Source organism: Anser cygnoides, chromosome 1, assembly GCF_040182565.1.
Source record: "Anser cygnoides isolate HZ-2024a breed goose chromosome 1, Taihu_goose_T2T_genome, whole genome shotgun sequence".
Classification (NCBI taxonomy): domain Eukaryota; kingdom Metazoa; phylum Chordata; class Aves; order Anseriformes; family Anatidae; genus Anser; species Anser cygnoides.
In genome coordinates, this window is record NC_089873.1 from 97,222,863 (window position 1) to 97,239,379 (window position 16,517).

General features: G+C 39.1%; 1 protein-coding gene across 41 annotated transcripts in view; it reads right to left on the bottom strand.

Moving 5' to 3' along the window:
- The window catches only part of ZBTB20 (zinc finger and BTB domain containing 20), a 480,501-nt gene that overhangs the window by 387,969 nt on the left and 76,015 nt on the right, over positions 1-16,517 (bottom strand). Inside the window, exon 1 of one of the 41 annotated variants that reach the window (XM_067003610.1) lies at positions 6,913-15,116. The exons of 37 other annotated variants lie outside the window; for them this stretch is intronic. The gene's annotated coding sequence lies outside the window, so the exon portion shown is untranslated. Of the gene's footprint in view, positions 1-5,789; positions 6,061-6,134; positions 6,853-6,912; positions 15,117-16,517 lie in introns of those variants that run through there. 3 more of the 41 variants (XM_048058124.2, XM_048058122.2, XM_067003624.1) reach the window with 3 other exon arrangements.

Genomic DNA, 16,517 nt, shown 5'->3' on the forward strand with positions numbered 1-16,517 from the left:
ATAATTTTCCTGATTTAGATGGGTTTTAGGTCAACCTTAGCTACATACAAATGAATGTTTTGTTCAAATTACAGGGTAATTTTAATTAGGACACCCTGTTAGACATCCTGTTGTTCTATTTAATGGACTTTCTCAATTATGAGAAGAAACACCTCCCCATCCACCCGTGATTCAAGTTAAGGTAAAGATTATGCTAAATAAATATACAAAGATAAAAGATATTTATCCTGCATTAGATCTTTTTTATTTCTCTTGATCTTTATTTGGCAGCTTCTATATTAAAAGGGCAGAGTTCAGAACTCAGCACCCATTAAACACCTGTTTAAAAACCACTTGAAGCACTGGAAACAGCCAAATATATCCCAATTAAGTGGAAACGTTGGCGCTGCTGTCCCAAGTAAGGAACACCCATTGCCATTTGCTCTCATTAAGTTAAACAGGTTTCTTGGGACATAGCTGAATTCCTGATTACGTGCATTGCAACTGGATGGAGAACACCAGAACAATAAAATTTAATTCGGCATAGCCTTCTGTCCAGTTGTCGAACACAGTATTTCGGGAGAAGCGGCTGAAGCTTTGGGAAGCGCCCAAGAGTTACATGCTGGATACAACATAATTCAGTCTTCTGTCAAGGAATTCTTGGTTGACCTGAGAGAATCAGGCCTGGGTTTCTTCTCAAAAACATTCCATGAGATTAAGAGCCAATTCACTTTTCTCAGCATTTCCTCCTCTGTACTTGGTATTAGTTTGACTGTCTTATACACTTTCATTTGTTAGTTAGAAGCATGATATGCTACCTTTTATGTTCTCTCCAATGTTAAGTCACTCACCAACTGCTTGATTTCATACGTTTATGATTTCAGTGATGGAATGACAAGCCCAGAAAATAAAGGCTTTGTTCATAGATCAGATGCGGTACTGCAAGTTTTCAAAATATTTTTGTCAGTGTATTTTAAGACTCTTCCAGAGGGACCAACTGCATGGCTAACAGAAGAATCTTGTCTCTATCATCCATCTAACCTCCTGGCCTCTGTCAAGGATGCAGACACGCTTGCCAATAAGCGACAAAGTCAAGTGGTCTTTTTCCAAAAACTCAACAATACATTTCAGGGTGGTGCCACTAGAAACCCACTAGACAGAATCAGAGCAGAGTAGCAGTGATTAAAAAGTATGTCTGAAATGGTTCTAATATCCATGCTCAATCCTCTATAATCCCACTTCATTATCAATTTATTAACTTCCTTTGTTGTCCCTTCCGTCACACTCCTGTGCTACTCACTAATATATCTTAGTTTTTAAGGTGCTTTACTCCATAAGCACAAAAAGCTAGCATACGTGGCATAAAATTGATCAGTCAACTGTATCCAAGTAAGGGATGTGCAGTCTCTAAACTGATACCTTAAAATTAAAGTTATTAAAAAAAAAGTTGGTTTAGTACTATATTACACACGTCTTAATTTACAACTCATACAACCATGATGTTAGCAGGATGAAAAAACCCTCTCTATTTTTCTCTTCAGTTTTGTCACACAGACTTCATATAAATCCTGTTGGTTTTCTAGTACCTTTTGTACTTAGTGTAGAATTCACAATTATTTAGAGCCTACATTTCTAAGTAAACTTCAGTACAAGAAAAAAACATTCTGGGAATATAAGATATCAGCTAGCAATAGCTACTGACCTAAAACTATATATATTTTCAAGACAACCATGAGAGTGGCAGATGCTTTCTTGTTCTGGCTGGCTACAAAAGGCACCAAGAAATCCTAAGATAGATACTTGCATACTTACTCTTTGCTTGTCCTCTCCTTCTCTCCCCCCCTCCAATAGCAAGTATTTTTGCATACAAACAACACTTTTCTGATTTGCTATTGCTCTTTATTTAGATATCCATGGGTGCTATATTCACTGCGGTCTCAAGAACAGTTTCCCTTCCATATTCCTACCGATCTCAACAAGAACACTGGGCACCAAAAACATCTGAAAGCGATAAATACTCCGTGTTGTGAATAGTGGAGAATAAATTAGTGTTGCTGCTTATAGCAAAAATGCTTTACAGCAGTATTCCCAAAACTTGAGGGCCACTGTCCTTACTAAGGCTTAAATTAAGAAATTACTAACTTCCCCTATTACAATTGTGGGCTGACATGTTCAGTAGATAGCATTTGTAGTTGCAGCACTTCCAGACTACAAAGAGCTGTAAGTGCTATCACTATGAACGGATGTTTTTATTAGTAGACATTTTTTTTAGACAGTAACCAGAAGGGAGTCAGGAAGTGGGAGCACAGGTGCAAACAAAAAAAAGCAAGCCCCACTACAGATCACTACAGCACATGAGAAAAATCAAGTGATGACATCACCTTACTGGGTCTGTCAAAGTGATTTCGGGTTGATTGGAATACTGGTTTTCATCTTTTTCTGCATCTCTGTTAGACAATTATCAAAACTGTTTAGCACCATCACTTTCACAGACGCTGATAAACCACGTTGTATTACTTGTACCTAAGCACACCAGGCAACTTGAAAGCAAATTTTACCACATCTAAAACAGTAGTATTCCATGCTGTAGAAATAAAGAGCACCTGCTCTGCAATACAGTTATTGAAAGGGTGGAAACAATTCATGCTATACATTTCAACTGGCTTTTCACTTCTGCTGAAAGGGAAGTGCATAACTAACCCTAAAGAAGTTGCCGCTAGACTCTTCAGTGCCTCAGCTCACCAAAACAAAAGGACCTGCAGATTGATGCTTCAGCTATGGAATATTCCAAGGTAGAAAAGACTTGGCTTATATCACAGATATCTACAGGCAAATCACATCATCTATTTGTATTTGATATAAATGAGAGATATAGGTTAAAGGGAGAGAAAGAAACAGCTTTAGACTTCTAACTGCATAAAAAAGCAGCTTTTAAGGCAGGCATGACCATGCGTCCAAGTCCTAGGAATAAGTGGTAACACCCAACAGGTGGGGGGAAAAAAAAAAGAGAAAGGCAGGAGGTACTGGAATAGGCTGATACTTTCTGCAATACAGCAACCTACCCAAATATTTACTGCCAAAGAAACAAAATAAGAGTTCATAATTACACTTGTATTAGGAAATACTCTCCTCATACTATCAGGACCCCACAATGGAGCAGCACCTTTCAAGACAAAGTGCAGAACTAGTCTTGAAACAGAAACTACAGTAGCGAAGGAAGAGAGCAAGAATGGAGGTGTGGGAAGACAAAACGGGGAAGACAAAAACAGATGGAATTAAGAATCCAGGTACAGCCCTTACTGCTCAAGTGGGGCTGCAGGGAGTTAAGAAAAAAGGAAAGAGAGGCACATAAACTTTAAGCACAAAGTGAGGAGAAGTCAGTGGAGGGATATATTACAAAAATTAATGTTTCAATATGCCATCTTGCAATATCATATTGAAAACCACACCACTGTGTGTTGTTACTGTATTTGACCAAGTGCACCATCGTGTTTAATTTGAACTTTATGATAAATCACATGACACAGGAAAGCAAGCAAGTGACTCACAGTCCCCTTTGAAATCTTACCCTATTAAAACTTAGACTGTAGCAGCAACACAGTAACCGAAACCTACCGACACTACACTATAGGAAGGGAACAGAAATATTGAAAAGCACATCCCCAGACTATCTGGTCATTTGTTAGACATGAACAGTAACTTCCCTGTGCCAGCAGTTGCTGTTGGACTAAGCAGTAGATAAATTTGATGTGTGCATCTGATACAGCAAGCCACAGGCTGCCCAATTTTCTAAGGAGTGCACAGACACTCCGCACACCTGAGCATGATTAAGACTTACTGCTTATGAAGAAGAGTCTGTATTGGCAGAGCATTCATTGGCTTGAAGGGGAGGGAGGCAGTTGGAGGAGAAGCACAAACCTGTTTCTGCTCACTACCACCAACATTACTGCATGTGCCAGTAATGAGGTGGACAGGCTAGAAGGGAAACAGGATATAGACCAGGAATGCTTTATCAGCTGCAAGACCAATGCTGGTTTTGGCACTACTTCCACTCTACTGAGTTGTGGGGAGAGGAAAACAAACAAACAAACATACACACACACAAAAACCACACACAGCAAAAAAAAAAAAAAACCACCCAAGCAGGTGCTAGCAATCTGAGACCACATGATGCCAGCTACAGCTGCTTCAAACTGATTCAATTACATCTGCCTGAATAGTCCCAGAACATTGAATCCACTGAAGAGAACCATAGGTTGAAGGGAGACCTAGTTCTTTGGGATTTTGACACTCCATTAAATTAAGGTAGAAGTCCCCCCAGTTGAATTCAGGAGAGGAAATTCAGGCACAGTCTGAAGCACGTGGACGTACACAGTCTAGGATAAGATGGAAGCTGGAAGATAGCAGATGCAGAACACTGGAATACACAGCAAAAGCCCTTTGGAAAGAATGCCTTAACATTTTCCTGAAACAGCCTGACAGCACTGCCCTGTTTCCCAAAACACTGGGTGCAGTACATTTGCTCGAACATGCTCTTGGGATTGGGACTTCACTCCAAACCTTGTTTGTACAAAAAGGGGCCAAGCAGCTGGGAAATTCTGGAGTGTAGTGTGTCCTCATTAGCTCCCATCTGCCATCAGAACTCAGCTCATGGCAAGTTTGGCTAAGTCCTGGTGTTCTCAGGTCCAAATCTGGGTCAGTTTTAATTACACTATACAGAATTCAGTGTGCAGTTTTTAAATCCTTATTATACAGTGCAGAAGAACGGGCAGCTCTCCAACTAATCAATTTTTTAAAAGTACATATATAAAAATTTTAAACCAGGCTAGACAGACAGTGGGTGGAAGAGGAAAAAAAAAAAGTATAAGTGAGTACAGGGGTGAGTTAAGAGAACTGTTAACAAAAGTGGGTCACCAGCAAGTTCTGCCTTCAAACTTCAAAGGAAGGGGGAAAAGAAAGAAAAAAACTTTTTTTTTTTTAAGACAGTACAACTGATGTGCAAGATGTGTACAATTCATGCTCCTTTTAGCATCAGCATGAGTTACACACAACAATGCTACTGCCAGATCACGAAAAAAAAAAAAAGACTCTTGTGGCTATAGGACCACATAGCAGGCACTGGTTGACCTATTCCTACGTGTGTTAACAGTCATATTGCCTGGACTGAAAAAAATCTTTTTCCCTACGGACAGATATGAAGATCATGGCCTTTACCCTCCAGTTATAGAAAAGGTGCAGTGGTTAGTTCAACAGGATCCTTGAATGTGATAATGAACTGCCGTTTATTACTCTAAAGCCTTACATGTTTAGTGTTTTTTGGGCTAGTCTAATTGCTATTTATTTCCCCTTTTTCTATGCCCTCAAATAGCCATCAGCCAGGTCAGGACTTGAAAAGAGCTTTGCTTGCCAGGTTGCTGGCAAACAAAATAATAGGAAGAACAGAGAATTGCATGTTTTTCACTGAACAGACACTTGGGATAGGATAACACGCCAATTCTTATCTGTGTAAATTGGGCTAAAATCTACTCTTGAAGTCAACAACCAGAATCTACCCTGTTTAGAATCTTTGTCAGATGCAAGGGAGCAAACAGGAGTCTTCAGTGACAGTTACATACATAAAGGTAGTTCAAGACTGGAGAAGGATGATCAAGGAGTAGTGTAAATCGAAATGAAATGATATATGCTTGTTAGAAAAGTATAATATTCTGCCATCCCCCTACACAAAAACTAAACCTTCAAAGAATTTCAAGACTGCATTAACCATTTGTGTGAACAAATTCCTGTTAAAGAAAGATTTTCTCTTCACATACCTTGTGAAGAATCATCAAAGCGAGTGTTTTATAGCTACAGCATAGGAGAAGCACAACACAATTCTTCATTCCCATTTTAAAGTAAATTTTCAGCTAGTAGCTCTTCCACACATCTCCAACTGATAGGTGAACCTAGTATATCCTTCCACAATTCAGAAGTACACTGCTGACTATTTCAAGATCAACAAGAGCTACAATGCTAAAGTAACACTTTTTTTTCTTTAAAAGAAAGTTTTTTCTTTATCGTAACCCCTCTCCCTCACGCATCTGTAATACATGAAAACCCACAGATCAAACATACATTATGCAACAACCCAAACAGAAATCAAAGACATAAAACCATACCACAAGAGCATTACAGACTTCAGTATTACCAGCTTCTCCATTATGATAGCATGTCTCAACCGTTGGAGGGCTTTTTGCCCACACCACCTGACTGGTCTTGAGCTCCAACAATCCCCACCTGGGCCCTCTTGTATTAATTAGGACAATTAGCCTCACCCTTTCTGGGATAATTGTCAATTTAGTTGAGCTGACACCAAAAAGTGGATTTAAAAAAAAAAAAAAAAAAAAGCTAAGTCTGAAGCCAAAAGTGGAGGGACAAGAAAATTATCCCATGCAAATCTGTTTTCTAAGTGTCTGATTTTTTTAGTAGAACTTTTTGCTGTGAAGTTTTTGTGTAGAGCAACAGGGTAACAATGTGCAGGAGAACATTAACATAGCAAACACCAGTAAATTTAGCCCGGGCATTATCATTGCATCATTCTTGTAACAGAAGAAAAATTGGAGTGGCCCAATGCGTGCTTTGACTATGTTGTCTTTTAAAGCCATGATAGTGCAGTCAGGCATGTTTGATGGACTCTGGAAGACATGATCCTCAGTGACAAGGCAGAATAGACAACCTGTAACTACACCCAATGAAGAGTGGAATAATAACGCTATCTAGTGCTGTACGTGCTCTGGAAAGCTGACAAGGAAGTCCAGTTGTGAAACAGGCTGGCAGCTTGGGAGCCTGGGAAGGGAGGGCTCTGCTCTTCAGAAGGAAAGTTCAGCTTCTACGTGCCTTTGTTATATATGTTACATATCATCTGTCAATGTAGCTTTATTAAATATTTTTGCATACCTCTTTCTTTGGCCTCTCTGCTTTTCCTCTTCTTCCACTTGAAATATATTAACAAGCCACCCCAAAAGGTAGGAGTCAAAGGCGGCTAGCGAATGCTCAAGTGGACTTTTACTAGGCTCTGACTAATCTTAAGGACCACAAGTATGACAAAAGGTGTCACTGACTACCTGCTCAGATGGTTGAACTATAGAATAGAATGAACACTAGCCTCTCAAGAGCCTTTGCATTCCCCTCTCTGGACATGTGGAAGCTGCAGCGTGGAAAACAAGGCCAAAAACAAGATGGCGGACTCCAGAGTGAAAGGACAAGTTCTGCTCACGTCCATAGAGATGGACTTTTATCCCCTCTCTCCTCCCTCTAAAAGCATGTTCAGGTGTGATCCAAGTCAAAGTCACTAAAACCCTTCAGGTTCTCCTGAACTGATATTGCATCCACCTCAGTTACCTGCTGTCAGCCTAACTTGTTCAAGGTGTATTTGGTAGTTCTGAATTCTGACCAGAGAGTCTACAGGAAAGGAGACTTGCTGATACTTCTGAATAATCCGTGCTGTTCTCGCATGGCAAAGCTCCCACACAAGCACAGCTTCCTGCTACAATTCTGTTCATTACGAAATGGTGAAAGATCTGGCATGGCAGATGAATGCAGATGTACTAAATAGTAAAAAAGCAAGTATGCCAACCTGAGACAGGGGACGTTTTATTTTGCAGGCTGTCAGCACCTGAGGATGTTAAGGAGGTAAGAGTAATTTACAGAATGAATTAAACCATGGGGGTCCCAAGTAAGAAATTAAAAAGAGACTCTTGTCAAACATATCTCTACTAAGATTTGATGATACTATATCCAACTATCTTACTGTATCTACAAATAGCAGCTCACGTAATCCTCTTAGTGGGGGTCTGTCCTTTTGACTACATGCGCTGAAATACCTAAGAAAACAGTCTGATTTAAAAACAGAATGAGTTTCCCAACTTTATTGTCCTTGGTTGTGAGAGCTTAAGTCATACCTTTAACATTTGAATGCCCGTTTTTCTATTGCATTTTATTTGTGAGTGGGTGTTATACGGTCTACATAAAATGAATCACTACATAAAAATGCAACACCTATTATCATGTATTTCATAAATACCCAACCTATAGCGTGTGCTGTGCAGCACAGTTGTTATTACCAGCTAACAGCATATTCTACACTAACAGAAGTCCTACAGATCTCATTTCTGTGAATTTTAAGAATGGTGGAGCAGAACTGAGGAGGCATTTGTCAAATTTGTGTGTTCCCTGTACCTGCAGAGGAGGTGGCAGCCTACAATTCTCTCACTGCAGTGAGGAGATGGTATCAAGAGGGTACTAAACAAGCCCAACCAAAGGTATCATGAGTACTTTCCTAAAGAATAATACCATATTTATTCAAATGTCCTCAAATGAAAACTGTATCCTGACTAAAGTGATGTCGTTTTGCAAGTTGCTAGCAACTTTACTGTGGTCTAGTTTCCTATCTGCATGACAAAAGACACTAAAAATGTGCACAGACCTAAATACATATTTTCAGCTTATTCCATTATTGGATAGCCAAACTAATGCCAGCTACTGAATTCTGAAGGCCCTCTGTGATGAAATAGACGTTAGCACAAGTTTAAGACCAGAAAGGAAGTGACAGCAGATATCACAAGAAGACTATGAAAAGAAAGTTTGCAATATTCTGCTTTCATATAGCAATATGAGATACAAACATCAATTATCCCCGATTATCCCCATTTCCTAGTTGAGGAAATAAAAATCCCTCCTTTAAGACACAAAATAAATCAAGGGACTCATGTGCTGAATGTGCAAGTTCATGGCATACTCTGTTTCCTATTCATTTTATCACGTGTAAATGTGATAATGTGTTAGGTACCCTTGGTACCTAACAATGAGTACTTTGTTTTATTCAGCTTAGGAAGTCAACAACAATACACAGGCATCAGAGCGTGCATCTGGAGCATTACTCAACTGAAAATCTACCATGTCCACATAACCTCTTCTTCCAGACCATACGGACAGCTGCACAGGCTCAGCAGCACAATCCTGACACTAGCCAAGGCAGTTAATTTCAGAAAGAATCTGTGGATGGGGCAAATCAGAGGTCTTGATGCCCTCCACTAAACCTTTCCAGTTGCTGGCAAACTGCTGGTTACAGATTTTCTGAGCAAGTGGTTATATTCCTACCTTTGCGTTAAACAGCCCTTGATGGATTTCTTTCAGGAGCGTATCTAATTTGCTTTGTAGGCAGATTTCCTTTTGCTTTTTCTTCATCTTAGGTTAATGACTTCCACTGTCAACATTTGCACTGTGTGCCTAAAGGAGATTTTCTAGAGCTGCAGAAAAGAGATCTCATACAAATATGAGGAAGAGACTGGACTATAGATCACTGCTCCTGGGCTAACCAGTATAGAGTCTCACGACAATAGCAGATCTGTTCCTGTCTCATGGTGAAAATTTAAAAAGATCACAGCAATGCTGTAGCTTTTCTGTTGGTTTAAATGGATTTATAACATACTCAGTCCCTTATAGAAGAGCACACAGATATTTCACTTGAGCCAATAGGCACAAACTGAGTAGGTATGAAGGTGAAATGGTCTCGATTTGCCAGTCAGACATGCAATCTGACTGTATCTGCTGCTAAGATGCTGCCTAAGTAGGCCAAGATCAAGGTTGCAAAGATTGATTTGATTCCCATCCCTCAAAGTAAAGAAGACCCAGAAATTAAAGCTCATAATAAAATTTAAAATTATCCCTGGAAATCATCTTGTACTGCCACACTGCAACGCACATATGATGCATTCATGCACACATACACCCCCATTCACTCTGAAATCCATGTTATCCCCTGCATTTGTATGTTGCACCACTGCAAACACACTCACTCTGAAAGAACATGACAGCTAGAGGAAACTAGCACTCAGTGGTGCAGAGAACCTACGCTGTTGTTCTCCTTTTCTAATCAGAAAACGTCGATTCACTCCTGCTTACCTCGCCTCCCTGCCCCTTACCAATGACAAACTCACCTTACATCTCTATAATGCTTCCTTTGGCCAGGTCTGCAACCCCAGGCAACCCAGCCTTGATCGTAGGCAGCAAAGGAAGAGAGATCAGCTAAGAGTTTGCCTTGCTCAGTGCATGTCACATAACACAAGCAACCTGCTAACGAGCTGCTATGTGCTCTCTCAAAGTCACAGCTGCCAGCAACAATTGAGCAAGTGCAGCCTAGCTTTTCAGGATTCCTGCCTGTTGCCCAGGAACCACACAAAGCACTGGAGATTTTAAACAGGTGCAAACAGTGCTTTTCTCCCATGCCTGGTCCTCCAGCGCGTCAGGCTGCACAGGCTCTGCAATGGCAACACAAGAAGAACCAGAAAGCAGCAAATGAAGTTTTAAAATGCAATCGGAGGTCCTGCCGATAAAGCTACACTTTTATAACGTGAGAAAAATGGCTTATACATAGCACTGCAGGCAGATAAAGGAAGACTTGGTTGGGCTTGCCTTTGTGCAGATCTGTTTGTTTGTTTGTTTTTTAAATGCATTAAAGCTCATATTTAAAAATTTCCTAAATTTGTCAGTATTTATCACCTGGAAAATATTTTTTTTATTGTAAACAGTAATGTTTCAGAACTCATAATGAGAACCAATAACAAATGAAAAAGGTGCATTTTAAAGCTTACTTTTAAAATAATTCTATAGCTGTATATGAATTTTTATTGCTCAAGCCTGTATGTTAAATAACTGTATTTACAGGCATAATATAACACAATTATCTGATTTTGTGTGTGTATAGAGATTAGATACATACCATATGATTACAGCCCGCTGCTTACCACTCTAATACTGTAAGTACACAGCTCAATGCATAGGTGGTACCGTAGGTAGACAGAAAAAGTACTTCCTGAAAATCTGACAAAATTAGACAAATTGTTTCTAATAGGCTTATTAGTTTTCTGCAATAACTCCAGAACAGCTTGTTTTGTCAATATTTCCTACGCTCTGTTAAGGTCATCTGTATGGGTTTATTAGCCATGTTCCCATGTTGATAATCAGGCAAATTCCTGTTAATTTCAGGCAGTACCTTGCCTGAATTAGAAGAGAGCAGGAACTTATTAAGGTCATTAGGATCTGGCTCTCCAATGTTATGATCAACTACTAGTCTAGTTTCTATCTGCTACTTACAAGGCTGCTCACAAGAGTAAGCACAGGTCAAGTCTTGAGCAAGGCTCTCTCACTGTTTGTCCAAAAATGCTGTAATGCTGACATGCATGCTAAGGGCTTCTGTCTAAAGAAAAACTGCTCAGATAGACTTTACCTTCCCTTTTGGATTCAGCTTTCCATTTGGATGGGAGGCTGAAAAGGCTAAAGGGTTCTCTTGTACAGACGCCAACAAAAACAAAGGTAAACTTAGAATTTTCATTAACTGTAAATTACAAGAGCAAACAGAAATAAGGATTGATGTGAGCAACAGGGAATGCTAAAGCTTCACCAAATGTAATGTGTAATGCCTCAACCCAAACATATTTTGGGATGACTGCCAAGAAGATGGGTATAAATGTGGGAGGCTTAGTAGAGTACAGTTTGAGCTAAAATGTGTAAAGTTTTCACTTGTGCTAAGGAAACATTCATAGCTAGGTAAAAACAAGGCCTTATGAAAAATTCAATTTTGCATCTAATCTAAATTTCCCTAGGCAAAGCAACTGCTCTCTGCTTAACTGATCATCAAGACAGTTGTTGGTAGCATGTAATTATTGTGGACGGTATTGCCATGGGTTAGGTGCTAGCTAAACTTTGTAGAGTCTGGAGCTGTCTAGTCCAGGGTTCAGTGGTTTGATGTACTCACTTCAACATGAACTGGAATTGGTCATTACAATGCTCTTGCCATTCAGTGGACCAATAACACTTGTACAACCACCAGGCAGAAATGCCAGCTCTGTCTACCAACCTTTTATGTACTATCTCACTTTACACTGTTATCTGGGATATATATTTTGACCCAGAATCTCCTAGTAATGAAGGACGCAGAATTGCAAACCACCAGAGCTTCTCCAATGGAGAATAATCATCATGGTGTCTTGAATATTACAGGGGCTGTGGTGGAAACATCATTAAATAACCCAAACAATCTCTTGGCTGTTAAAAATTCCCCAGCAGAAAAGAGACAACGTGGCAGAACTGTGGTTTATCCGCTGTCAGAACTGTGCCTCAACAGTAAGAGCATGAGGTGCTTGACTGGAAACCCAGTTCACGAACTAGGGATTTAGGTTTTTTTTCCATCAGATAAGCAAAAGGCAATTTTAGTAAAGACAAAAGACTGGGGAATATAAGACTATAAATTCTATGGAAGTGTTCAACACAGGCTCATTTGTCAGCTTTTCTTAAGATACTTTCTTCTTGTGTTGGTAAAGCAATTCTTTCAGCAAAGAAAAAAAAATAAAAATATCAATGGCATTAAAGCTTCTTATCTGTTTTGTCTCTGTAGACTTCAGAAAGCATACACAGTAATGAAGTTCCAAGAAGACATTTTACTTACTACCACTTCAGCTTTATTCATATGATTGGTTCCGAGATCTTGAGACAGTAACACAAGTTACTTCGTGTTTCTCCATGTTAAGTGCAGGGTGTGATCTTTCCTTCTCTGTGCCTGAGATGATATAGCATCTGCAGGTGACATACATACAGACAAGCTTTTAATTCTCCCTAATGCACCTCCAGTTCGAAAGATGTGGAAGTATGAAGTGCCTATTGACAAGACAATATAGGAATCATACTGACAATAGCCAATGCATCCCATTACGTGGCAAATAAACACGACACTCTGGTAAAGAGATTGTGACAATAGAAACATCTCCCATCTAGAAAAGAATGAAACTCTCTAAAGAAATTGCCTATTCATTCAAGGTGTAGGTATATTCAGCTAAGTATGCAGTTTGATGAAGCTTAATGACAAAGTGATGCAAAAGACTGTAAACTCTAGGCAAGGATCCTAGAAACTGTGAAACAAGACAGGAGTTAGTATTTTGGCAACGATCTTAGGGTGAAGTTACCCTCTTTTGCCTTCAAATTACATCAAGACAGTGAACCTCAGCTAAGCTTAGAAGAGTCTCAAAGAAGAATGTATCTGCAGTGGCTTCAGTAAAATAAAAAACTAGACTAACCATAGTCTTTACTGGTGCCGGCCAGACCACAAAGTGTATCATCAACTCCACTGTAAGGTAAAAGCTACTGTAATTTTAAAAGAATATTGATTATACATCCTGCCCCAGAAATGCTACAACCTGACAGGATTTCTCATAAACTAGGTCTTCTTACACCAGTTGTGATTATTTAACAAACGATACCAGAATGAGAAACATCAGATTACTTTCCAGAAGATATTTACAAAACTCTGGGATATTCTAAGCTCATATAAGCAAGCATTATTATTCTGAATAGCACTACAAGCTGCCCTCCATCCACAGCACCATGCAGATTGTCATTTTTGTAGTTAGGATTCGTTTTGCAGTAAGACTTAACTGTTCTTTCAAGTGCACTGTACTGCTAGTTGTTGTCACAATTATTTATAACTAGGGACATCCATCTCCTACTAACCTTCTGTTCTGGTCCAATATACAGGAAACAGTATTTGGAAGGCTGAAGTGCATTTATAAGAATTTCAACTCAATATTTTTTAGCCAGATTCTGCCCTCTCTTTTTGACTGCAATCCCAGACAAGTCAAAGATGGTATTCAGCCTTCCTCTCCTGTATGAGTGTTTGTATAAAAACTCAATTTTTTTATATAGGGTCAGGATAGCAAATGAAGATGCTCAACTAAAGAAGTGTTTTTTCAAGAGACTTGTAAAGATGAGACAACTAGTTGAGCTTCTTCTTTAAATTGTATCATGAAAGTATTGTAGCATTTTTTTAACACCAAGAAGCAGTGGAATAGTGCAGGGAACACTCAATGTCAAGAAACAATCTATCCCCAGCTTGGCAATGAATTATCCTACAACCTTGAGAAAGTTACTTAACTGTTCTGTGTTCAGTTTCCCCATCTATCAAATCGGGATAATGATACTTTGTATAACAACTCTGAGGTTCTTTAGAAAATATATTTCCATTTGGAAACTCTTAAAGTGCACTGGAATCTCTGAAAAACAGTGAGAATACAGAAATAAGTATTGCTTGAAAGGTTTGTTGCAATATGTTAATACAAGTCATACCTTTCTTGTAAGTACTTTGCATTGTGCTTAAGTGTTTCTATGTACTGTTTAAGTGAATCAACTACAATTATCGTACCTATAGTATTCTGCATTTGAAGATACTACAGGCTTTTAGTTTTAACTTGCAGCAGGAATCTTTTCCACTGACCTCAGTAAGAAATGGACTGGGCCCTGTATTTTTTTTCTAACACAGGCAACAATCCTTTGGTTAAAGTATCATTGCATTCTTTGGAATATACAATAATTAGGAAAGTCAAAGAGAAAAACAGGAACTTTGAGTCCTGCCTCCCCAACATTATTTTCAGTACCTACATGACACAGATGCCACAGAAGACTCACTCTTACTTTGAAGTACAAGAAAATATATCCTGGTAAGAGACTGACTGTCATTCAAAGCATCCTTTGAAACTTCTTAAAAACTGCAGCTGAGCTTTACATCTGGAGATGTTTTAATGACTATTTTTTCTGTACTTTTAGAGCACAGAAGAGCAAATTCATTACATGTTGAAAACTCAACGTACTTTGTAGGCTTTAGATATTTAAATAATTCTACTTCTGAAAGTTTGTCTGCTCAAATATGTACTCTTAGGGTGTAATACAAAAGCAGCTGGACATACACATTGTAGGTCAAATTCCAAGTCATTGATCAGTTAGTTACATTTTTTACGATAACTGCTTTAGAGCTGAAAAGAACTTTTGCCTCGAATTCATATTAAAAGAATGGGTCCCAAAGATTCTCAAATAATCAACCTTACAGATGGGACCAAGTGTTGAAACTGCCAGGCCCCCAAAAATATTTTTTCTGGACATCAGTAATGATCAAAAATGATCAGAATTGATTTCTCACCAGTTTAGAGACAACACTCATTCTAAAGCAAATGCTAAAATAATTGTATTAGTGTAGGAGACAAAGTTGGGGGGATTCTACGGCCATATCATCTTTAATAAGTGCTTCATTCACTAACTTTGTAACACAGAGAACAGAATTTCTGCCCATCAATTCTATCAATATATTCTATCATATTTCTAGCAGATCTAAAAAAGACCTCCAGGGATTACAAGCATTAAGTTAGATAGTCACCCCCTTATCTCCAAGTAACTGTAGAAAAAAAAACAAGCCCGATCTACATATTTGAATACGAAGACAGCAAACTAGATTGTATTTTTCTTATCAAGATTAATATAATATTTTAATACAAATAAGACAGCTAGCTAAGAATTACAACAGCAACAAGTGAAATTTCCCCCTCTTCCAGGTATGATTAAGAAAGCAACACCAGGGAAAAAATAAGGTCATTCAAATGAAAACTATGTTTAAAAAAAGAAGACAAAGCCTACAAGAATAAGGTGAATGAGGTGGGATGCCCTCAGATGTTTCACAGGATAGTCTGTGGATGAGGGTAAAAGAGTGGGAATGTGCCCATACGGGTAATGCTGGAGCTTCCAATGTCTCCAGCTCAAGTGACTAATGTGAATGTGTAGAGGGAAAACTGCTCCAAGCAGAACTTTTTGCCGATTAAGTCACTACCATAAATCTCAATATGTTCCCTGCCATATTGGCAGCCTGTCCCTTCTTCCTTTTAACTGTGGGCCAGATCCTCAGCTGGTACAAGTTGGCATCACGTTTTGTTGCCTTCAGTGGAGCTAAGCCAACTGATTCCATCTGAGCATCTGATATTATATTTCTGTAGCAGTCAAAAAAAAATGATACAGTGGCATTAATTACTGCACCACCATGTCTCATAACCTCATGGCAGAGGTGGAAGGACTTCTCACTTAGAGTCACTGATCAGCATGCAAACTGCAAGGGTCACTTGGCATTCTAAGCTCAGTTTGATGGCCATCTAGCTACTAGGATCTATTTTTTTTCAATTCCACAAGTCACTGGTAGTCATTCCTAACACAGGAGACACCATTTCTCATTTTTCCCAACGGATTCAAATACTTAAAATTTGTTAATCCCAAGGTGTTCAGTAGTTGTGCTATATCCTTAAAACACCACAAGCTATTGCATCCAAAATGCAGTGATCTAACACGCAGAACACACACTGGGGCAGACAAAAGTCCATTTAACTGAGAATCCTCAGTCCTACTGCCAGCAGCGGATGCTAAGGGAAAGAGGGTAAGCACACTTTCATCTGCAAGCTTTCTACTACAAAGTAATAGCATGCCAGAGATGCAGACTGAAAAATACTTGAGGTTATACCTGCAAGTCAAAGTCACAGAATCATGGAATCATTTAGGTCGGAAAAGACCTTCAGGATCATCATGCCCAACCAAATATACCTGTACTTTTATTTGTAACTCTTAGTAAGAGTTCTACAGCGGCAGCTACACAGAATCATTCTCACCATGGTATGCAGAGAAATCAAAAGATGGAAGGCAGC